Source organism: Thunnus thynnus, chromosome 21, assembly GCF_963924715.1.
Source record: "Thunnus thynnus chromosome 21, fThuThy2.1, whole genome shotgun sequence".
In the NCBI taxonomy this organism is placed as follows: Eukaryota; Metazoa; Chordata; class Actinopteri; order Scombriformes; family Scombridae; genus Thunnus; species Thunnus thynnus.
The window spans coordinates 17,825,879-17,851,648 of NC_089537.1; positions in this window are offsets into that span (position 1 = coordinate 17,825,879).

The following is a 25,770-nucleotide window of genomic DNA, read 5'->3' on the forward strand; positions in this document are numbered from 1 at the left end:
CTTAAATGTGAGCCCTAGTCTCTTCACCACATTTTTAGCTGTATGTAATAATAAATGTCCTTCCACTGATACAAAAGGGAAAAACTGGACATGACATATTCATTTATAAACCTCTCTCAAACAATGGCTTGTCTGCTGCTAGTTGCCAAACTTAACATGTTTAACCTTTTGCACAGAATTGGCCATCTTTGCTTTCAACTCAGCGACACAATGTCAGCCTACTAGTAATGAAGACAGGGAAATCAATCCATTGATGAATGAAAGATTAGTTTATAGACAGAAAGCTAATTAGAGCCGTTAGGCCACAGCAAAGAGTGAGACCAGATGGATGGATCCCAGCTCCGTAATCAGGATATACTTCATTTGACACCTCGAGGAGTATAATTGAAATAATGATTTCATTGATGTTTTGGATGTGTGTTGTAAGAAGATGTGTGGCAATGTTGGCGCGTGTGTGATATATTTGTGCATTGTGCATTCACAAACTGGTCTTTATGTTTTTTTGTAATTAACAGAACTTTTCAAAGTGTTGGGATTACTTTATCGACACAACTGTCCTTTGATGCTCATGCCAGCAGAGACATTCAAATTCAAAGCCTCTTATGCTAATGGGAACATTCACCATTGCAGCTCGGTTGGGGGCTACATACTGTAAACAGCGTGTGCTTGGGAGGATGATGTAGACTACATGCATTTGTCTCCTTCATTTATTGTGTGATATCCAAGAGCAGCGACATGTAATGTACATAATGCAATTACATGGACGCGATCAACAAAAAACTGTATGTTCTGCAGAGCACGTTTGTATGTATGCATTGTACCATGCGCATTAACACCTCCCCTCACATGCATGCTGTAAACACTTAATACATTAGTGTTGATTATCACTCCCACACACTGAATGACTGACTTCATGCATCCCATTGAAAGTGTATGATTAACTATATTATGGCTGATCTGCAACACAGGCCTCCTTACCATGAGTAATTGATTTGTGAGAATTATGGTTGTACACTGTCTTTTGCCTATTCATTAATCATACAGGCGTTGTTTGAGTAAAACAATGTAGTGAGTAATGATATTGATGAAGTCTTGACTGCACACAGTTGTCTGGGGAAATGGAAATATGAAGCTAAACATAGCAGATGTCTCATAATACCGGAATTAAGTGATTAAAATAATCGCCTTTGTGCAAATAATCTCAAATGGCAACATCCGCTCCGCCACAGCTGATTGTGTGTTCTTGTGATGCTGAGAAAAAGCAGGAGCGTGCCTGTTCTGTTGCTGCTTCAGCTAATTTCCCATAATCCACTCTGATAAGGCCCCATGGTCCTCATCTACCTATGCTGCATAGCGACGTGATGCACATTAGTCAATTAATAGTGTGTTAAATGACAGAGGTTCCAGTCAATTGAGTATCTCTTGGGAACGGGGTTGCCATTGTCCTACAATTCAAGACAGGGAGAGATGAAGACAAAGACACTGATGCTACATATGATGTATGTTATGTCACTGATAATTTGTGTTTCCTTGTTTTAACTAATGACGTATTGTTCTGATTTATGATACTATCCCCTCTCTTGTTATAATTATGCTCTATAGTGCAACTTTGACCAACATTATTAATACCAATCTATTCAATTGCAGGTAAGTAATCTTTAAGAAGTTAGCAGTTATGAATAACTATGAATAACACTTCTTATATTCATCTTATATTCCCATCCCCCAGCCTCACCACCCCCACTGCCTCAGTCAAAAGGGTTGTGGCCCACATATCAAATGGAGATCTTTAGAGCCAAGCATTCCCGCTGGAGAAAGAGGGGAAAATGGCCCCCTATTATGCGACCCTCAGTTGAGGCCTTACCTTCTGACAAGGGTATTAAAATGAAATAAATCAGCCATTAAGAAGCGGGCGCTGGCAATTGAAACCCTATTAATGCGGCAGGCAGAGAGAGGTAGCCCCGGCGTGATGTGACAATGGAGCACCACAGTGCCCCTTTAATTGCATTTCGGCCAGGTTTTTATTCCCCTGACTGGGTGAGGATGACAGGTGTACGCCGGAGATGAGTGTGTGTGTGAACACACAATCGTATACTCACTCTTTGATGCACATGTGGACACACACAAACACACTAATTATTACATTAAGTTTTTAATGCCGTAAAATAACGAAACGTGCCTCTTCTTTCTTTCTTACGTTTCATAACCGCAAACAGCCTTTCATAGCAATGGTCACTCCTTCAGTCAGCCATCAATACTATTGTCCATGTGTTTGTGGCAGCCAGGCCCCATCAATGTTGCATAGGTTCCTTTCTCATTACCTTCGCTGTTAGACTAGACACTGGGTGATGGATCATGGCCCCGACTGGACCTCATTTGGGTGATGTATCGCTAGTGTTCCCTTGTGAAGTGTGTAGGTGATTATACGCAGACACAAAGACAAACACAAACACTCACACAAGGCGAAAGACGACAAATTGGTCCCCAGCAATTTAAGGTTCCCACTTATGGTGTCCTTGATATGAGAAAATGTTGAAGTGAACTATCCTGTCTGAGACACACAAGTTTGGTGTCATCATACTGTATGTTGTGTATAGTATCCAAAAAGAGTTATGAGTGTGTTCAGATATGAAGGGGTAAGACACCGCTAACATTAAGTAGACAAACAGGCCCAAAGAACACAGACGACAGGCAGGTAGAATAAAATATATGGTCCCCACTTTTTTGTAAGTCTGCAATTTAGAAATCAAACTTTTTTATTCTGTTCATAAATGTTGAAAATTTAAAAAAAACTCTAGATATTTTTATTGAGATTTTTATAGATTCGAAGCTTTTAATTGTGTTATTTCCTCACTCGCCTTGGCAGAATGTGCTGTAGCAAGAACAAATGAAGGCATCAGGAGAGGTGTTAGTGCTTATTTGAAATTTCGTCAGGAGCACTCCTTCACCTGTCACTGGTTATTGATATATTCATTAGAGGGCCCTATTCTCTTTCTCTGGTATCAGTTTCTCTTGACAGTAGCACTGTTGACAACATCAGTCAATGAATCACTTTACAATTATGATTGTTGATGGCCCATGACACAAACTTGGAAGGGATGTCATTATATGAACATTAAAGTGATACACAGGGATGCTGGGATGGAGGACCAGGATGCTGCAACCCTTCCCCCACTGTTCTGACGCCTTCATTTAAAGCAAGGCCCTCTCTTGTATGGCTTTATCCCTCAAAATAATGTTATTACGTCTTTATACAATGTACACTCTCTAGCACTTTGTCAGATAGAGGTTAATACACAGCGGTTTGCGTAATTGCAGATTTGTGTCATGATAAAGATAATAAACCGTGCACGACCATCTGCATGATCGTCTGCATGTTTGTCACTTATTTAGCATGAATGAATACTGTATTTATGTAGTCTGAAAATATTCACACAGCTGTCCAGCAGTAGTCCTGGTTAGTTGTTACAGTCTTTCTGTTTCAGTCGTCATTGGCTGTGTTTACATGCATTCGGTAATCCAGTTAGGTCCCTTTCAATGTTAGATGAGGCTTCGATTTAAAGACTAAATATATAACTGTAAAAAATTCCAGGTCCAGGACCAGACATTTATCATATAAAAGTAGATCTTAGAAAATGATTTTATTTTCTGTGGTCTCTATTTTTTTCCAACAACACAGCTCATAAAAAGGTTAGACAGAGTCATTGACCACTAACAAAATTTTCAAGCACTTGGCAATTGTCCAGTGTTAATTTACCAGCTGCACACCATATCAAATATACCCACAATGCACCTAAAGTTTGCACAGCTCACACCAAAGCTGCTAATGAGCGATATTCGTCAGTTTTTTAATGTATTTCTCTCAACCCATGTAATTGACTTTAATTACATTTGCCATAATGCTAAAACTTGTCTTGACTTGTTGCATCAGTATGTGTAGGTAAGATCAGTAAGAAAGACAGAGTAGAGGAATGTTTCCACTGAAGTTGTGCTCCTCATGTAAAACGCAGACTGGCTTGTACATTCTGTTGTATGTTAAAGCTACTATCAGTAAGGAAATTGGTTTCTCTTCCTCTTCTGTGATCTTCCCAACCACAAAAATGATGAGTGAGTCCAGATAGAAGTTTTTTTTTATTTTGAGGGACCAACATTTGCGCCAACATTTGGCCAGTCGTCACCACAAATGGTTTCTGGTTTCCAGTTTCCCATAATAAGGGCATGTGTGTACCAGGGTTACTCCAACCAAGTGTTGATATTTTCAATGTGTTGACCTAAAACCGGAATGAAAAAGAGGAAATCTCCATGTATGTAAACATAATCAGTGTTGTCGAAATGTTCGCAGGATGAAAAGTGGAGTTTTTGTGGTTTACACTTGATCTCTCCATGGGGTCTGTATATCTTGCCCTGCTATTGCTGCTAGTAAAGTGTTCCCCTTTGAGAGATAGACTCTCATCTTCCTTTCACATCGCTCTCCTTCTCCCAATACTGTGCAGCAAGCGCACAAACACACAAACAAACACACACACACTGAGAAACACATGTGGCTGGCCTTGTTGCCATAGCAGGCTAACGGGTTGTGGTAGCGGCAGATTTGATTGCCTGCCTGGCGCTGAAGTGAAGAAGAGGAGACAGGACTAAATGAAACTCCATCCATCTTAATGAAACACAATTATTTTCCACTTATTAATCATTGAAAAATCAATATGTCTCTTCTCGGCCGAGTGTCGCCTGGATTTGTCATTTGAGGCTGAGCTGTTATGTATCATCCTCTGACGCCAGGACAGTCATGGGTTCAGTCACCTGTGTCCTTTAGGAGGGAAAGGGGGAGAGGAAAGGAGAGTTAGAGAAAAAGAGAGAGAGAGAGAAGCGTAGCAGGAGATAGTGAGACATGGACAGATACAGTGATGGGTATTGAATGAGATGTGGAGGACGAAAAGAATCTGAGAGAGGAGAGGTAAGCAGGAGAGAAAGGGAGCGGGGGAAGAAAAGTAATGAATGAAAGAGAGAGAAGAGAGAGGGATGAAGGGCTGCTCACTCTGTCTCTTCCCCGCTCTCTGAAACAAATGGGAACTCATTAGTGGCTGTTGGTGATTGCATGTTTCTTCACAGATCAATTTACTAAACACATTGTTTAATGGCTCATTATTAAAGTCTAAGGCCTCGTATTGACTGGGAGAAAGAATGCAAGGGTGAAAAATGGAGGGTTTTTTTATTAAATATGATTTTTTTTAATTAAAATGCAATTGATTTCAAAGAAAATATATATTTTTTGTATTTATTACCAACCTCTTGTTTAGTGTTTATTTAGCAGGACATTGGATGACTTATTATCCAAACTGAGCGGTGTAATCAAACTGCTACAATATATTTGTCAATCATATATTAAAATAAATACTATTTATATGTACTTCAACGCTGTCTCCTAGAAAATTACATTTGTTTGTGTTGGAGGAAACAATCCTGACCAGATTCTGGTCTTATTAGCATAATGAGGACATAGAAATAAAACAGAAATATCTGGTGAGTCAGATATGTTGATACCGAACGTCTCAGTAAAATGATCAGGAGCAACGCTTTTTTTTTTTTTTTCTCTACAATATTCGCACTTACAATGCAATTTCCACTCATAGCGACTAAAGCATGATTGAACTTTTTTATGGTTAAAGGATTTTTTCTTAAATTTTTAAGGACTTTTAAGGTTAGGTATAGGGAAATATCATAGTCTTGATTGAGTAGTGAATAAGTCAACAGTGACTGTAATCACAAGGCACTACATGTTTACGGAAACCACAATCTTTCACCAATCATAATTTATTAACTTTATTTTAATCAGATCATTTGCAACCAACTGGTTAACAGCAGAGAAACAGACGTCAGCTGCTGTGAATTAGGAAATATCTGATAACCTGAATAAAGAAGTAAAAGGTGTCCTAAAAACGTATTAATACATTGTAACCAATCAACTTGATGATTTTTAAATTAAAGTGAAAATAAAGACATATAGACCATTCCTCTGACCACACACTGGACATGTGCTCATGATGTTGCTCAGTCGCTATACAGTATGAGAGGAATTATTTACAAATTACAAAATCACAAAAACTCACCAATTACTTCAGGTATTTAGCATATTGTCATATTCCACCACATGTTTTTAAGGTTTTGATTTGGAATTTAATGTCACTGTTGACAACACTACCCTGCATTTCTGAGATCTCTGTACTTCTCTGCATATTAAGAAGGATGATTTCCAAAATATACAATTTACCTATCCACTTGTCCTTGATATTGGTCCCAATGGCTCAATAAATAAAAAGCACTACTGCTACTATTACTAAAACAACTGCTATGATCACTTGTACATAGAAATGTGCCAGCGAGCATCGTCATCAGTCATAAGTAACTTTCTCAAACTCTCGAAACATAAAAAAACCTTATGTGCATCTCTGTCGTTTTTCTCCTCTGTGGAGGAATGAAATCCATCAATCTGCCATTCATCAATTTTATCGCCAGTTCTCTCCTCCTTGGCCACCTCAAAACCCCAAAAGGAAAGCTTTTGGTGCTGTTTTGAAAAATCGTCCTGAGAAAAAATGATTCCAAACGGCTCAACCCTTTGTTTTCCCTCTCAATAAAGCAAGCGACAAGGCCGGCGCTTGATGTACGAGCGTCGTGGGCGCCTGGGCGTGCAGCAGAGTGCATAAGCAAAGCCATGTTTCACAGCAAACAGAGTGTTCTTTACAGTCACCACGCCACCCAGATGAGAATATAATGTTCTACAGCACATAACTGCTTCAGGTCAATACTTGATTTGCTCCAGCATGTTGTAGAGCCTCTGCTATGGTCGGGGTCTGGGGATGCATTAGGGGGCCCAGAAACAGGACACAGAGGTGGTGGGTTTGGGGAGGGACGTGGGGTTGGGGCTGGTGGAGGGGGGGGGGGGGGGTAGGAGGGGTGCTTTTCAGTGTCAGAACTGGGGTATCGGCTGGGCCACGTTCCCCTGAGTCCTTGAAATCATTTCCAGGTATGTGAGTCTGCATGTGTGTGAGATGCACTGCTGTTCTCCACGCTGTATATGAGCACATCATTTCAAACCGGTGATGATTAGATTGAAGAAAAGGGCAAAAATGTTCCCCTGTGGTGATCCTCGAGCAGGCAAAAATATTATCTGATCATTATACAAGCCAGGTAGAGGGACAATTAACTCAACTGACTGAGAAACATGCATTTTATATTACTTGGTCCATATGTAGCCTCATACACGTGCATCCCAAACTATGTGCTTACATGTGCAGGTCCCCACCAGGCCAGAGGCTCATCAAACAAGGAATCAGCACCGACTCCTGCGGGAATGGATACACTCTTGTGGGTCACCCATGAGCATCTTTGCTATTACACCATGTGGGGTAAGATTTGGATGCTGCTTGTGTGTCATCCAGGGACAACAATCCTTGAGTGTCAGAAAGCACACAAATAATGGATGAGGTTGAAGCCAGTTGCTGAGGTTCCTTAAATATTAATGTTGTTGAACTGCAGTCCATCTCAACTCTGACACAGCGGTGAAAGAAAATCACTTGCCCTTTCAATGAGATAAAACACTGTAGACATATCTGTGTTCATATGACTCTATATATAGATAGATGAATGACATCATCTCTTGTGATGATACTGGTGCTGACTGACACCTTGCCTCTGAAGATTTACTGTGAAGTAAAAAAAAAAAAAAAAAAAAAAAAAAGCCTGGGGCAAATAGTGGCTCTGCAGGATAGGGTACATGCCATGGGCTTGCAATGTTTTGAGTCTAACTCATGAGTTCTGTTTCTTGTCATCCCTTTTGTCTTCCATCTTTATCAGTCTTAGACTATCCAATAAAGCAGAGGCCCCATAGAAATAATGAAAAATGTATATGATAAATAATTATAATAACTCCTGGCTTTAGTTTTGCGTTAAAATTTACCCCCAGGATTTTTTTGTTTTTACATGAAAATCTCCTAAATAACCACTAATCAATAGAAAAACATTTTTTTGTCTATCTATATATCTAATATAGCCTAATGTATAACATAGCGTAACATTTATTACAGTATAGTCACAGAAAAATATATGGAAAAATGAAAAAAGCATTAAAATAACAAGATAATATCAGATGGTTCCTGCCATTTTAATGCTAAATTAATGAGCCTACTCTGGAACAAGTTTGCCTTCTGGAGGAAACTATTAATTTGTGGTGTTGGCCTGTAAAGCTTTTTTTTTTCCTTTGGCTTTTTTTTTTTTTTTTTTTTAAACACAGCTTGTCACAGTGGCAGACTTGAAGCTTGCTAAACCAAGTGCGGGAGCCTGTTTTTATCGTGGCGCTAATCCAGAGCCCCTGGGTCCCCTTGCCACATTGACCAGATGAAAGGCCTTGCCCAGATGTTTACAGCCTGTGAAAGTGGCAGGGAGCTAGTGTCGGATGCTGGCACAGCGCGCCGACAGACAGAAAACAAGGCAGTAAAGCCCCACGCTGTTTATGTAGAGTTTAGGAAACAGGAGGAAAGAAACCGTGTCAAAGGGAAATGATGGAGTCGTAAGATTTGAAGAGCATGCAGGTATGTGTTCTGTGTAGGTGCACATACAATACTGGAGGCCATATTTGTGTGTTGTCTTGATAAAAAGCAAACAAATCTGAATCCAAACTACTACAACACAACAAAACACAACAAAATGCATTCCCTGAACAAAGATTGCATCCTGTCTGAGCTACACAAAAGTGCACAAAGGTTGAGTGAATGAGCTCAGTTGGTGCGGGTCACAGCTCCCAGAAATGTAACCTTGACCCCAGTTTGCCAGATGGCACTCACAGTGGCATTGCCATACTTAGCACATTGACCTCTGTGACACTGATGAGAATGGGTTTGTGAGTGTGTATATGCCTGCTTGAATGAGTGTGTGTATGTGTGCATGTCTATGTGAATGTGACACCGAGAAGTCTATCTAGCCATGCCAGTCTGTCTAAAGCCATCTGGTGCCCTCTGTCAGAGTGTGCTTTTATTTAGCTTTCCTAAATAAAACTTGAGAAATACTGTATACAGTAGGCCAGAGTTTCACTGCCAAGGTCATTTCACAGCAGTGCAGATTCCAGCATGAGGTGAATTTTTATTCAAACGTGCTATGTAGCATTTTAGCATCAATAAATTATTTACCATTGTGGTTTGCACAAATACTTACAAGAATGGCAGCATCTTCCAGCATCTACACAACATTAAACTTACAACTTCACAGGAAATCTGCTGTTTTGCTTTAAAGCTCAAAGGGATTGTTTTATGGAACAAAACAGGAAGTGGGCTAAAGTTGGGCAAGCACTACGAGTGAAACTAAAGCTTTTACATTCTGGCAGATGGTGACGAATATGGTTAAAGCTATTTAGTGAATTACCAACAAATGCCCTGATTTGTCTTTTTATAAAAACTAAAAACAGTGAGCCCTACATGTAGTGAACAAGAAAACAAGTACACAAAGAAGCAAATACATGGCAAAATGAGGAGGCAGAAGGGTGAATCCATTCTTTTTTGCTACAGAGAGCAGCTGGGTTTATGTATCAGATCACGTGTCCTTAAAATCTTTCTTCACTTCATTCTGACAAGTGTTTTGTAAAGTGGTAGAGTCATTGTAGAGATCAATTTAACTGCTATCCATCGTGTATTCATGTTCTGAACAACAGTCAGAGCAACAGTGCAGCATAATATACTGTACATAAAGCCAAAAATCTCTTGACCTACAGATCAGAGGTTTCAATTATGTTTTAATGTTCTGTTTCTAACCAAATATTCAAAACAAGACGAGGAGTCTAAAACCTTATTAACCTCAAAGCTATTGACCTGATCTTGTGTTTGAATATTTGTGCAAAGTTTGGCCTTGGGGCCCTTTTGTTAAGCAGGGAATTATGTAGATGTTGCCTCATTATTGCAATAACGTCTTGTGTACACCAGGATGCTAATAAACAAATGAATAAATGGTCTTCTATGACTCGAAACAAAGCAACATTTGCACCTCTTGCCCAATTAGAAAGCCTCTTTAAATGAATGTGCTGTGTGTTGCTCGAGCCACGCTGTCTCGTGACTTAATCTGGATTGAGCAGAGCACGCTTTTATTAGGTTACACACGGCCGCAATGTGTCTTGTCACTTTGCGGAGACAGCGGCCGATAAAATCCGTTGAACGGAATTAGATTGTCATTGATGTGTCAGTGAGATCGTGAGAACAACAGATCGATGACCGAATCACCGAGCGATACGTGGAGATGCAGACAATGGATAAATGAACAAAAGGAATTCAGCGGGGAAAGTTTGAGGAGTTGCACGCAGCGTATGTATGCGTCTCTCACACACACATATACACATACATGCACACACACAGGTCCTTTCTCACACTTTAGCTTGAAGCGATCTCACAACGCTGAACAAGAGAGAGTCGGTGAGAAAGGGAGAGAGAAAGAAGCCAAACCAATTCCAATACAGCACTAATGGGCCACATCATGCCAATACAATAAATAATGGCCCTTTCAGCTCAGTCAATAGTGAGTAAATGAAAATTTAACCTTTCATTAAATGTGGTCGTATTATTTCCACCACTTGCTTCCCAGCTCTATTTCCCTCTGACACTTTTTTTCATGGTGTACAAGAACCATGTGCAAATGTTATGATGTAGGGCTGTACACCGGTGTTAAGTGGTCTATTGTAATGTAACGGTCTAGTTTACTGCTGTCAAAAGTTACAGTGTATACAGCGAGGTCTATGGATCATAGAGATGGGTATCGTTATCTTACTATCAAATCACAGACAGTGGAAATGTGCTGGTTATCCACAAAAATCAATCAACAACCCACTGTGCAGAGAATATTATGGCGAACACACAAGGGATTAAAAAGCACTGTCTTATTACAAAGGCTTTAGCTAATTTCCCTTACAGTAGAGTTTTCATATGTAGCATACCTGTTACTAAGTCTCCACTGACTTCTGCAGGCTGTGCTACAGCATTATTGGGAGGGGAGGCGATAAGTCTCTAGGCATCCTGTCTGGTAGTAGATGAAAAGGCTCTGGGCCCGCTCTCCACTGTGGCCAACCTGCCCTCTTAATTAATTAGCGCTAGCAGGAAGTGCTGGCCCATAGGGGAGATGAGGGCCCTCCAGAGGACTGGACAAGGTGATAATGTCCTAAAGGGGAGACCAAGTCCTGTATGCTCGGCTAGCTAGCGGATGCTCTCCAGCTCTAAATGTACAGTTGCAATCATGGTTGATGTTTCCAATCATGCATGTATCCAGCGTCTGCTGGGTAGGCCTCAAATGATTTGGAAACTTTGTATTAGGTTATGTGTGTCCTCCTCAGCGCAAAGTACAGTAATACAGTAATATTACTGTACATTTAAAAGAATAATTCGACATTTTGGGATAAATGCTTGCCGAGAGTAAGGTTAGAAGATTGATACCAAAATATGAAGCTACATCCGGCAGGAGGTTATCTTAGCTTAGCATAAAGACTGGAAACAGAGGGACACAGCTAGCCTAATTCTGTCTAAAGATAGCCAAATCCACCTGCCAGCACCTTTAAAGCTCTGTAATTAATACATTATATCTCGTTTAATAAAAACAGATGGTTAGTTGTGTGCTGGAATATTTATGTTGGCCGGGTACAGTGACTTCCTGGAGTTTTGTTGTGTGGTTGCCAGGCAAGAAGTCAATGTGCTAGGCTAGGAAATACTTTCAGCGTATAACTCCCCACAAACTGTCAATTTCACATCTCACTTTTTGTGCAGATTAATGTGTTTATTAGTGAGCTTTAGAGTTGTTGGTAAGGAGATTTTGTTATCTTTGGACAAAGCAAGGCAAGCTGCTTCCCCTTGCTACTAGTCTATGTGCTAAGCTAAGAAAACTGCCTGCTGGCTCTCACTTTATAATTAGCCTACAGATATGAGAGTGGTATTCATCTTCTTATTTAACGCTTGGAAAGACAGCGAATAAGCATATGTCCAAAAATTTCAGACTGTTTGTTTAAGTTAAGTTTCCATGGCACTAGCTAAGAATGACAGGGCACAGATATGAAGTCGGTAGATTAAATTGGCATGGGTCCCTGTTAAATCTTACAACAGATCAGTTACACTAATGTTCATTTTAGCGTAAAAAAATAGTGTGATGCAAACCAAAACAAGAACTCTGCTGATTTGCATGTAAGAAAGTCAAACATTCACACAATCAAGTTGAACTTTTTACACTGATCTTCATGACCCATGCGTTCTTAACATAGTATGCGTGATGTTGCGATTTATCCTCGCTTTGTTTTTGTGTGTATGTGTGCGTGTGTGAAAACTTCACTCCCTTTCTCTCTGTGTCTCCAATAATGAGCATGTGCACCTTTTCCGCCCGGGGCCTTCATACACAATTTAGCCAGAAAGCCATAGCTGATCATGATTTAGCTTTTGACACAGCTCGCCCCGAGGCAGGGGGGGACTAATACAGATATCTGACTCCCAGACCGCGATGGAGGGAAGGAGAGAGAGAAAGTGAGAGGCCTTTTATTGACTAAATGATGAAGAGGTTGGTAATGATAAATAACAGTCATTTTATTGTGGAATTCCCAGAAAAGACACATTCTACACAATATATAAAAAGAGAAATAATAGACGAGGAAGTTGCTCGCCGGGGTCTTGACGTGCTAGTTCCCTACAGAGCCGCCCATTGTTAAACTCAAATATTCCTCGGCTGGGGTGGAGGTCACAAATTGTGTTAGAAGGACCTGCTACTATGAATACTACATAAGGCTGATGCAGAGTGGCAGCGTCATCCCTGTCTCTGGCACTAGGAGGAGGGCCCAGGCAAGACAGCGCCAGTCTTGCCCATGGGCATCTCTCTTTCAGTATCTCTATTCTGTGATTCTCTCTCTCTCTTCCTTATTGCACAGTCTCTCTTCTCTCTCTCTCTCTCTCTCTTTCCCTTTCTTCCCTTCTTTTTCCTTCGCTCTCTTTCTGTCTCTCAGCATGGTCCTTGCACTGTTTTCCCAGCACATCAGGGTGGCAGGGGAGCCTGTCTCTGCTGCTTTTGCTCTCCGCCGCCTCCGAGTCTCCAGGCCTCAGCTATCACTAAGACAAGATGGCTGACCCTCTAAGGACAGATAAAGTCCTCTGTGGTGCTCCATGAATGACATTACGTGCAGGATACAAGCTCAATTGGTTGGAGGAGCAATGAAAGAAGATGGCATTGCCTGCGTTAATGCAATTTATGAAGAGCAATGCCTCTGTTTTAGAGTAAAATAGAGAAAAATACGCCTTGTGTAAACATATTAAGTTCTTATTACCTCAGACCTTTGATGGATAATAGTGTGTGTCTGACCATCATCTGGAATTAAAGATCTTTTTCACCTGATCTTTTAATATCACCTGCGTTGAGTGCATAATATCTAAAAAAGAGGGTTCCAGTTGTCCACTGTCTGATCCAGCTGTGCTATCTAGTGGGAAGTTCCCAGCTCTGTTGGTGTGAGAGACTGGTAGCAGTTAGTGTGTGTGTTTGCCTCAGGATACCTCTGCAGCTCTGCAGTTCTTGAATACTGAGTGGAGAGTGGCCCAGAAATGAGCAGTCAAATCCAATTAAATTACTCAAATTAAATTGTACAATGGTTATGGAATACCTGATCGAATTACTCACATTCAGGGGATTTCAACAGCAACCAATTAGTTCAAAGTATAAAGTTCACACGCTCAAATTAACACCAAGAGAGGACAGGGCCTTTATTTGAGGGAAATGATACATCATAATTACATCACGTTGGAAAAAAATCACAAATTATACAGCATGCATTTAATAAGAAAATGGAAATGGTTAATAGGTCTTGATAAGACAAATCTAGCCCTGTCAATAGTGTAACGTGGCTAGGTTGGCTAAATTAAAGAGGAGAAGTTATTATTGTTTCAAAGGAGCTTTAGGGCCCTTTGTTGTTCAGTCAGAACGCTGGTACTCAGAGCACACACCCCCTTGTCAAAAACAACAGTGAAAACCAACATAAAAGACAAAAAAAAGGAGGGGTGGGGGGGGGCTGTCATAGCAGACTGTATTTAACTCTCCTCCTCTGGTAATTGAGATATGTTGAAGAGGCTGGTCCAACAATTAACAAGATTTCATTTTGAAGTAGGTCTTTCTCGTTAGATTGGCCAAAATAGACACTTTGTCATTTCCTCAATAATGATGGAATTCTTTAGAAACTCCTGGCTTAATTGTACAAGGGACTTCCTGACCTTTTTTACATTTTAAATTTAGCTTCTCAAGGTGCCTTTCCAAGGTGAAACACGTGAGTAATGAGATACAAAATCAGCCCGTTAATTGACTTTCAGCAAATTTAGATCTGCAAGACCAACGTATACATTTCCCTCCTTTAAAAGTGAACCATTTTAGCTAATAAAGTTATTAATCTTGCCCATACAGTAATTATCTCTGTAATTATGCTGTAATTGCACATACATCAAGGCCACCTCATATAGCGGGCAGGCTTGAGCTGGCTCCTGATGATTTTCTTCACATCATGTAAAGACATTACTCTTACTCACACAAACTGAACATATAAAATTGGCACTCCCCACTGAAATCAATGGGATTCAAGTGGCATAGGTAAGATGCAGAATTATTTATGTTTTCACACACTGTTTGTGAAGATTTAACAATGAAACCACAACTATATTCCTTAAGAGATTCCATGAAAGCCATATAATTTGTGTCAAAATAGACTTAAGCACGCAGATACACTCAACCTTTCTACCTGATGATAAGCATACACAGGCAAATAATGTCCCACATGTATTTACTTGACCCTCACACTTCAGCCAGTGCCCCCCTTTATCCACTGAGCCTGTTTTTCTTCCTCTACTGTCTTACTTGTTGCTAGTCGCTGCCTGCATTCGTGCATGCATGGACGGCATAAAGCCACAGTAGTACCATAAACGGCGTAACATGATAATGCTGCTTTAATTACCCCTTGGTCAGCCCACTTACAAACCTATTGCCGCAGCAGTCAATATCCCCAAAGATCCATTCATGCCTCGGCTGATGGTTAACTTGGGAGCCTTTGCTGAGTGCTTTAGCCTAATTGATATCCTTATTTAGCAATGAGCCAGTGGGAGTCGGAGGGGAGTTAAATGGAGCAGTTTACCAGGCAGCGAGCACGCTAAACCAGATCCCTGACACCACCACCAGGGCTTACTGCTGCCTGGACGATGATTTATACCAGCTAATTTACTGTTTCAAATTGATTAAGGCCACTTTTGTTTTGTTTTCACTAATGATTGCTTTCACCATTTGTCCTTCTTTTTATTTATTTTTTTCAGTGATCATCACCCAGAGCAAATTTAGCCATGGATATTGTTTTAGAGCAAATTACACCTATTTACGACAGTTGACTGCTCCCAAGCAACTAACACTGGGGCCAGCTCAGAGGAGAGACTTCAGTAGCTTCCTAGGGGAATTTAGACCAACCCCACTACACATACGTATGCATATACTCATGCCTCTCTATACATATTTCCACACATTTATTTACATATGATGAAATATTTGAAACATGAGTGCAAACATCTTCCACAGAGCTGCGGTATTTCACTTTGTTCACTTTCCCGGGGAGCAAAACAACAACAGGTATAACCGAACCTAGAATCGGTCGTGAGAGAACAATGCATATCCAACAGGTCAAACAAAGCCATCGGGAGCAATGGGAAAATCAGATTCTTCTTTTAAACTGGGTTTGTAGGTCTCTCCCTCCTGCCTGTCTCCCCAGATATGTCTCCCTTAACAGCTCAAAGTAATTAGCAACGACCACATGCCAAAGGTAGGGTAGCTACCGTACACAGAGTAGGCAGACCTTATCTTTAATTTGAGACAATGAGACGCTCTGTGGGGGCTTTTGAGGAGCTGGGAGCTATAAGGTAGGCAGGCAGGCTCCCCCTCCCAAGGTCGCTTCACTGAGATGAGCTAGTCTGGGGACAAAGGATACCCACCGTACAGTATGTGAGCACACATTATGACAGTTTAATTATCAACTTAAGCAGCATCTTGTTTTTTCCTCGAACCAAAGTTTGAGCCTGTTTGCTATAGAAATAAACATTTTGAAATTAAAAAATATTTGTCGCCAAAGTGAGCTCTTTCTTACTGTTTCAAACTTTGTTTTGAGTGATACCTCCGAAAGTCCTCCAGGGCATCCCATTAGTCACATTGGTGAGCACAGAGCTCAGCCACAAAATGGCCTCCAATCTTGGAAGAGCGCCGTCAGCCCATTCTTTATACTGTCAGGATGAAGAAGAGCATAAAAACTCAGAGTCAATAAAGTCATATGAAATGCTTGATATCGAAACATGCTGCGCCCCGGTGACTGATTAAGCGTCTGGGTCCGGTTGTGATGCATCTTGGAGGAGAGAGGAGGGGAAGAGTGAGGGGGGAGAGTGTGAAAGCATAATACAGAAGCTTTCGAAACTAGTTTGTTCTGGTTGCTTATGTATGTTTCTGAGGTATACATGTTTCTGTATGTTATGTTTCTCTGTTCTATTCTAAAAAAAATCAGTCAGTAGTGTTGTAAAGATTGTATTTAAGCCTTACATTTCTTGGTATGATCCTACATATTTGACTGGAACATTATTATTTAGCTTTTACTTGATTACAGTAATCGGTGTAGTCAATTATGGATGGTATCCTTATAATGACATCCAGAGAGAAGGATGTTGGAGAGAGAAATGTATTTGGGCAAGTCCATACGTTCTTGCTATGGTTAAAACATACCAATTACTGCAACTTTACTTCCTTTGTCTGAAAAACGTCTGGGAATGGAGGTTGTAGAGCCGTTTTTTTTTTTTTTTTCCCGACAGTGAAGTCAATACCGACTCAGACAAAGACGGTGAGATGAGAAAAGGGAATGACAGAGATTAAAAATGAAAGAGAGTGCCACTTTTTGTCCAGATAGTGGTTTTAGCCCGCAGCACCTGACTGCTCTGTTCTAACTCAAATATTCTCGCAGCGTTTGATCAAACTGAAACTTAAACATACTTTATGCTTCAGACAGATCACCATAAGTTAAAAGGTCTTCCAAATGAACATCTGAACTTAAGTAAAAGTTGGCAATTGCACTTTAAATTTGCCGGGGAATATAGTAGATTGTTAGAAATGGACATGTCTGCTGGGTCTAAACATGACAGGAATGTTACTGTTTTAATAAGCCTGAGTCAAATTCAATTTCCACATCACACAGTTTGAAAACCACAACTTTAATCTATTTCAACACTCCAATCTGATGTTATTAACCCATTACTGAGAACTCGGTATCACCTTTGCTATTCCCCACACAATATTTGGTCGACATTAAACCTCTCAGTGTGTTGTATACAAACACTCTCTGTCAGGCTGCAGCTCCAATTTGACATTAACACACAGAAACATTCCTGTCTTGAATGAACCACCAACTTGACATGAATGTTTTTGCACAGGAGTCGGAGGAGAAAGAGGAATGAGAGAGAGAGAGAGAGAGAGAGAGAGGGAGAGAGAGCGGTGCGGTTTTGGACAGACCGTGTTAAGATCAGTGCTTGGGGCTAGGCAGGTTGCTATGCGCTGAAATGCTAATAAGCTTCCTGGCTCTCGGTGCAGGTCGGCTAGCCTGTGCCGACTCGTCTTGACACTTCACACACATGCTGTCTTCCACCCTTTTTAATCATTTTTGATAGGCCTCCCTGGGATGCCATCCATTTAATTTGAAAGGGTTGAGCCACCCAAACATTTTCACCATCTTTAAATAGAGGTCTGCCTCAACATGCCTGCTGCATTGTGACCCGACAAGGTGAAAAGCAGTGAGGTATAAAATGCTGTTTGGCTGTTTAAGAGGATAATATTAGGCCGGCACTGGTAGCAACTCGTAGGAAAGATGGGTGAGCGATGCTGAAGTGGGTAAATAAAAAGGACGGAGTCATTTTAACAATACTCAAGCAGTCAGCACACAGACACAGGTGTGGATGCTTGGCCCCAGTTAGAGAGAAATACGGGATTACTTTGTTTAGATGCCTATTTATTTTATTAAACACACCATTTGCACAAGGAAAGAGCGGTTTAACCTCCAGAAAAAGAGAGAAAAGGCTAAAATAAAGTTAAAATGAGAATAAATTGTTAAAATGAAGGTGTAAAATACGACCTATGATCAAGGTTTCTTTACCAAATCTCTCCTAGATTGAGGGAATAAAGACAATGTGGGTCAATTAGAAAAAAAGACAGCATAATGTACCAGTTAAGGTTCCAAATCAGTCTGCAAAATCGTTTTTGTTTTTGAGAAAATGTTTGAGAAAGTGTATTGCCAGACAGAGTTTAACAACCACTGTCCTACTCTATATATCTTCTAATTCTGTCTGAAAAAAAAAAAAAAAACCTCAGAGCCTGCAGCCAACACAGTATGGTCAGAAATGAAGCCTGGCCATGTTTTATGATTCATAGGGAAGAAATAACATATTTTATTGGAGTCTGAGAGATTTATTTACTGGCGTTGTGGTAGATGTGTAAGGGAGACAATCACCAGGGATTTTCACCATCCAATTTGCCAGTGTACTCTTCTATAAACATCAGTCAGTAGAAATGGGACAAATTCTACAGAAAATAATCATAAACAAACCATTACATCGCATTTTGGAAATTGTCAGGAGACGCTCTTGACGATAACTATCCGCTCAGAGTCAAAGGCAGAAAAGCCCAAAAGGCAAGTGGGGATGTCTGTGTGCTATATGATATTACCGTGACTCTCAAGATAAAGATATCATACATTATTGGTTTAGACTGGCAAAGAAAGAGAGAGAGAGAGAGAGAGACCAGTGCAAACAGATAGCGGGGGCGAGACACAGACACATATAGACAGAGCAGGAGAATGTTCAAATATATTGCCTCTTCGCAAAGGCACAGATAGCTCTGAGCCTCTTGATGTCCTTCTATGCGAAACAGCTGGAGCTCTCCATGAAAACCACACTGAACTCCACAACAAGCCTGCTTGTTAGCTTCTAACAGTGACTGATCCAGTTTTATACCCTCTGTGCTCTACTTGCACTCTGCGCAACATGTACCGTAAACCATCATTTACTCCAAGTCCAATTTAGTTGTGTGCATTTGCATGCAGAGAGGCACGTTTTTAAGACGCAGTAAACAGAATTGTTGTGCATGCTTTCATCAAAAAAAAAAACAACACGGCTGCGATCACGGCTGCAAACCAGCATGTAACCAAAAGCTGGAAAGGAGGAATTGACATAATTATTAATTAGTCGATATTACTGAATGGAAAAAGTCTGTCTTTGGTTTCCTCCCTAGAGCTTAATCGAACTCAGCCAAGATGAAGCTAAGCTAAACAACACCAGGCAGTTAATCTCCACAACCATACAGTTCAGATGCTGATAATGTCCACAGGTCTTAAGTGAGCGAGCGGGGCCCATGTTTTTTAGATTTACTTGTTTGCTGTTGTTTGCCATCTTTAAGTGGTCTTTTATTAAAGCCAGCCATCTTCCATAGAGCCCTAATGCATTTCACTATTCCGATGCTAATGACAGCCTAAGAATGCATTATTCAGCATTAGTTTCATTTCCCTTTGAGCCTCAAATGGCGACAAACTGTCTTGTAACCATTAGAGTTTTAACTTGCGTAAGGCACGCCACCCGCAACCTGTCTGACAACGCGTCTCGGACGACGGTGGAAGCATTTCTGTACTTACTTATCGAGTGCAAACAGCTGAAGAAAAACAAATCGACTTTCTGTGTAAAAATACAAGACATTTGACACTTTGTTTATTATTTGCAGACAGTCTCACGAGGACGGAAGATGACTGCCAAAAAACAAACAAAAAGTGTGAAAGTTGAGGCAAAAGTTTGAACCTGCGGTCTGTCTTTTTTTATACCTGACATGAATGAGTGCTCGCATGTGTGTGTTAATATGTTTTAACAAGCATGTGAGCATTAGTGTGTCGTCGGTGCTGGAACATGATGTGCTTGTATGTGTTTTTTTTGCTTGAGTGTGTTTGAATGCATTTATTGGAAATGTCTTAACATGTTTTTTTAATATACCTGTATGTGTTGCTTCCGTTTTAAGCATGCTTGCCTTTGTGTGCGTGTGTGTGTGTGTGTGTGTGTGTGTGTGTGTGTGCGTGTAGGCTGAGGACTCCCCACTGACCTGTTGTTTGGCTACAGACAGACAGAGTGGAACTGGCCATATTACTGTTCTTACCCTGCCATCTGCTGGTTCACATCATTCTAGGCCCTGCATCCATCCCACCGTCATAACTACCCCCTCCCACACATCTCTCCTGTGCTGTTTTGCTCTACAGTATGTCCCTGTCTCTCTCTCTCTCTCTCTCTCTCTGTTTCCCTTTCTCTGCTTTTACTAAGTTTATCTTTGTCTCTTCCTTTCTCCCCTCCTTTCATTCTCTCTTTACACAAGAGCATCATCTGCCCTCCATGTCCCTTTACATCACCCCTCCTCCTCAGAGAGAGAGAGAGAGGGGAGAGAGCAGGGGTAGAGTGAACTAAAGGGGAGCGGTGGACGATTGTTATCGAAAAATAAGCATGGTGTTTGAAAGGGATTTTAATTGAGGCATTCGTTATATTTGAAAAGGTGAAGTCCTGAGGGGACGGAGAGAGAGGAGCGGCGACCCTATTCATATCCTCAGACATTCATAAAGAATGGCATCTTTTGACTTTCCCTTTTAAAACCGTGCAACCTTAAATGACCTAAATATAGAGGAGGGGAGGCAGACACGGTAATTCCCTGCACCTTGGGGGGTGCCACCAGAGTACAAGACTGTGGGATACAGCCGAGGACTCCAATTAACAATGAGGGAGGGTCCAGCCACCCAAAATAGAGAGAAAATGTCCTCTCGATAAGCCCCTAAAGGGGATGTCAATCTGTCTTTTTTCTTCTTTCTGTTTACCTCATCTTTAGCTTTTTCCACCTTTGTTTCCATTATTCACTCACTTCTTTGTCTTAGCTTCTTTTTCTCTTCCTCTCCCTCACTTTTTTTTTTCCTTTTTTCTCTCCTCATTCTGTCTTTGTGCAGTAATTATGTCATTAATAATGTGAAGGCCAGATGATTGTGCTGCTAATACCAGTTGTCCGGTCTGTATTTCTACAGCTTAACTTAGGAGGAAGTCGACCGAGTGCTCATTTGTTGTTGTTTGGTAAGGTCAGCTCTTTATGAGCCCCACTTCCAGTAAAGCAGACTGATGTTTTCTTTCACTATATTTTGACTGTCTGACCACTGAGTTAAACTTAGATTGTTAGTTTATTGTAAAGTTGTTGTACATGGACAACGGCTCGAGGCAACATGCAGTAGGTTTGTAAGGTTTTTTTTTTTTTTTTGTCTTTTCACTGTCTCTACAGTTTCATCCTATTTGCAGACCTCTCTGAAGGTAATGTTGCCCACATGTACAGTACTGTAATGGCAACAATGATTATCCTTTAGCATAACACTATTTCATCCTGTCATTTGATGTCTATTGCAGTTTTGCTGTGACTAAGTGATGAAGTATTCCGGTATTATTAGTAAAAAGCTTTATCCTCACCCTATGGGAAATCCCCTCAGGCACTGCTCTGTGTAAGCATCCCTGATGATTTATGCAATGTAACTGTAACCAAGGCGGCGTTTTTGATGATAAAGTTATAAAACTTTGTTGGAAGTGCCGTAGCCAAAGAAGGTATTTATCATCAGCCGTCATTTTTCACTGTCAGAATATCTATCATGCAGCATCTCTGAAAACTCATTAAATAAGACACTGAAATGGTATAAAAGGCAGTGACAGCCACTTGTTGAAGTGAGCTTCTTTGTTGTCTTGTCCGTTCTTGATGGATAAATTAACGCACTATTCCAGCGGAAAAGAGAGTGCGATGCCAGCTGCATGAAAGAACTTGACTGTTCAATAAGAATCCAAGACTTTGCTTTTTTGCTCGCAACCTCCTGATTGGATGGAGAAACCGGTTCAATTAATATATGTGCTGCTGTCAGTAAAATGCTACCTGACATTTCATGTTGGATGGGATAAGGCATGTTTAGCCTCATGACTGAAGTTTGACTGACTAAGTGGTGCGATGTCAAACAGAGGGTGTATGAAATAATGACAGCCAGATAATAAGGCCTGCAGAGCATAAAGACACTGGAAAAAAATGTGCACATGTATAGATATATATGTGACATAGCGCCTTGCGATCCATGCACATATGCATACAGACATGCACACAAGCCCGTTAATGTGTACATGAGCAAACACACATAAAAATACTTGTTCTGATCTTATAAAATCCCCGATAACAATACTGATAATAATCACAGCTCAGTCATAATAACTCATAAAAACAGCCTCGGTAATTCATTGAGCTCCTCGCCAAACAAAATCCTTTCTTTGTTGCATTTAATTTTGACTTTTACAGTGAGTCATAAAAATATCCCGTCAGAATCAGAGGCAACCCGGCCAAATCTGACATCGCCTGATAATGAGTGGAGTGTTTGTCTTGAGCCTGGTGGGATGTGGTCTAAAACTGCATGCCTAAATAAGGCACAGATTATTGGTTACGATTAAAATGAATGTGATTAAAGTTTTATTTGACCGCTATTTACATTCATGCAGTCCTGAATGACAGCCAAAAGCCTACAGGAGTAGTATCGCGGATGACAAACAGACATACTTCAGACACGCTTCATGCATTCTAGGTCTGTGTCTGTTATCATGTTGCACGCATAAGCACAGATACATGCAACAAAGCACACACACACAAACTTATTTACAATACACACACACACACACACACGGACACACTCACTTACTTGTACGCATGCAGACACATGGAAGCACCCACCCAAACACACAACAGCCTTTCAACAGTTCATTTGTCTCATAATTATGCAAATGGTGCACTCTGAGAAAAACCTCAACCATTTCAAAGCTGCAGCTGGAGTATTTTAAGAGTAATGTAGGGGACTCCCCATGTTCTATGTTTCTTATTTTTATACACTGGAGATATTTTTAACTAATTATTATCATTTATTTGCTGAAATTTAAATCTGCCAAAAGTTTAACTTAATTCCCTGTGTGTAATAGCTTTAATGCTATTGTACACTTGTGTAACAAAAACAAGCTGCTCTACTGGATTGCACAGCGGCACTCATTTGCAATAAAGGCACATTTCTAATATCAGAGAGCACGTTCTGAGCAAGTGACCAAGTTGAGGTGTGATCTGTTATTTAGACAGGTTGGATGCACTTCCTCACAGCCTGAAATTTCCCCCGAGGCTCTCTTCCATTTCTCACTGTCATGGATTTGAATCTTTTTACCACTGAACTCTTACAATTACTGAACATTCATCACCTGCCTACCTTCTTAGCTACCTAGATACTGTATGGAGACCAGAGATATGGGACAGACTGGTGCAGTCGGGAATACCAAGTAACACCGCTGCTAACGCAGTAATGAATTCTCATATCCTGGGATGGCAGGAATCTTTTTTTTTCTTCTTGTTTTGTTGCGTGTGTGTGTTTTTGCAGCTGTGTAAAGGTTTTGAGAGGTTCAGTATCTTATATTTATAGATGCATTCAATAACTGAATATCTTCTATCTATCTATCTTCTATCTAGTAACACAATTAATTTGTTTTTTATGAATTAACTCATGTTTTCTCTGAATCTCCTAAACTGTATCACACATGACTTACAACCAAATGCCACTGTATATCTCTGCAGCTTTTCCCTCATGAATAAAAGGCCCTTTTTTTCTGTAAGGTTAGAGGATTTGCCCCCCATGGCACTCTCAGTCGCACCCTCCAGTCCCTTGTGTTACTCACACTCACTTGTAGAAGTCCCTTAACACTAACCCAGAAAGCATAAATATATTATAATCTCATCACCTGTCCATTTATACAGGTGTCACCCTGCCTCGCAACTTGATTTCCAGGAGGGCAGCAGTTTTTCCTGTGGCAGCGATTGGAGTCACAGCATTATTATCAGGCAAAATGTATTCATGATAGCAGAGGTCCGAGTGCCCTCTGGGCTTTGTAATATAATACCAGACCTCTTTATCAAATTTAACAGTTTATTGGAAACAGCTTGTACACATGATTTAGGCACGGGGCGGTAAGGCAAGGCTCCGGGTATCCTCCTAACACACCTCCCATACACACCTCCACACATACACACACACACACACGCATTATGAAAACTCACAAACACATGCCGTACACCCGCTCACACAGTGACACTCAAACACACACGCATTTAATCACACATCTCCCTCCTCCTCCTCCTCCTCCTCCTCCTCCTCCTCTTCCCATCATATCTAATGCCAACCTCTCATTGGATGAGGCAGCGGTTTTCTGTGGAGGTCTTTTGTGCTCTTTGTTGTTTGTTTTCTCTGAAGAGCAGCGCAATAACAAAAGCGTGACGTGACAAATGGACTTTGTGCCCCGCAGCCAGATTTAAGTGATAGGTTACTGAATGGGAGCTACCCTCCTATCTCATTTATACAGTGCCAGTCAAAAGTCTGGACACACTTTCTCATTCAAGTGAACGGGAAGGTGTGTCCAAACTTTTCACTCGTACTTTATATATACACACACATACGCACAAATGGACACGCGTGGATGAACACGCTGACACGCTTGTATGCAAGCAGGCGTGTGCAGACTTTAAAGATGTAACTTTTATTCATCATTGCATTTCTCATTTTTCCTGAACATGCAATTTGAAAATCAGCCAACCTTATTCATTTTCTTCTGCATTGTCACTCAATGAAAAAATATAGATAAAAGTTATTCATCTAATTGTTTTTATGTGTGTGGGACCAAAATACTATCTAGTATTTACTATATTTCTTTATTACAAACTTAATTACAGTACGACACCACCAAAAAGGTGTTTTTTTAGACTTATATTTGACTCTGAATAAATATTTTCTTATCAAGAATCACTGTTAAATATGTTAAAGATAAAAGCCAAGTATCATCTTTATGTTCAGTTTGATGAAAATGTAAATTAAAGGTCCAGTAATTAACTAAATATGATCAACTCCAGTGTCACAATATCCTCATAATAACAAGTCTTTCTATCTGCTTAAAGATCTCCTATGGGGACGGTAAATAGAAACCATCAGTTGGCCAGCTAATGATTTAAAGGGATGGTCAGAGGTCGTATGCAGGCTATTAATGATCCCTTTTAACAGAAAGCACGCACAGGATCTGCCCAATCAGAGAGAGTCAAGAAGTCACCTGGGGCCTCCAGAAGAAGATCTGTCTGGTTAAGGTTAAACTGAGGAAGAGCAGAGGCTGAGGGATCCGCTCTGATGTCTGTGTATGCATATGTGTGTACGTGTGTGTGTGTGTGTGAAAGAATCTGTGTGCAAACAAGGAACAGATCAGTGAATTGCCGATCAAAGTGTGACTCTGCCAGAATTAGTCACTTCAGCATATTCCCCAAAAAACATATGTTTACATTCTAGTGACAAAGTGTCACTTTGGACACGGGAGATTGTTATTCATTTCCCATTTCCTGCCAACAGTCGATGTTGGTTTCTTTTAACCACGACTGCAGTCATTCCATAACCATAACCATGACAACGAAGGTCCTAAACAAGAAGAAGTAGTAATTTTAACCCAAACCACAATGTTTCCCTAAATTTAACAAAGTTATGTTTGCTCTTAACCATAACGTGGTCACACCATAAAACTGATTTATTTTCAACAGTGATTTGTAACAGTTTTGGAAGGCATGGACAAATGTACA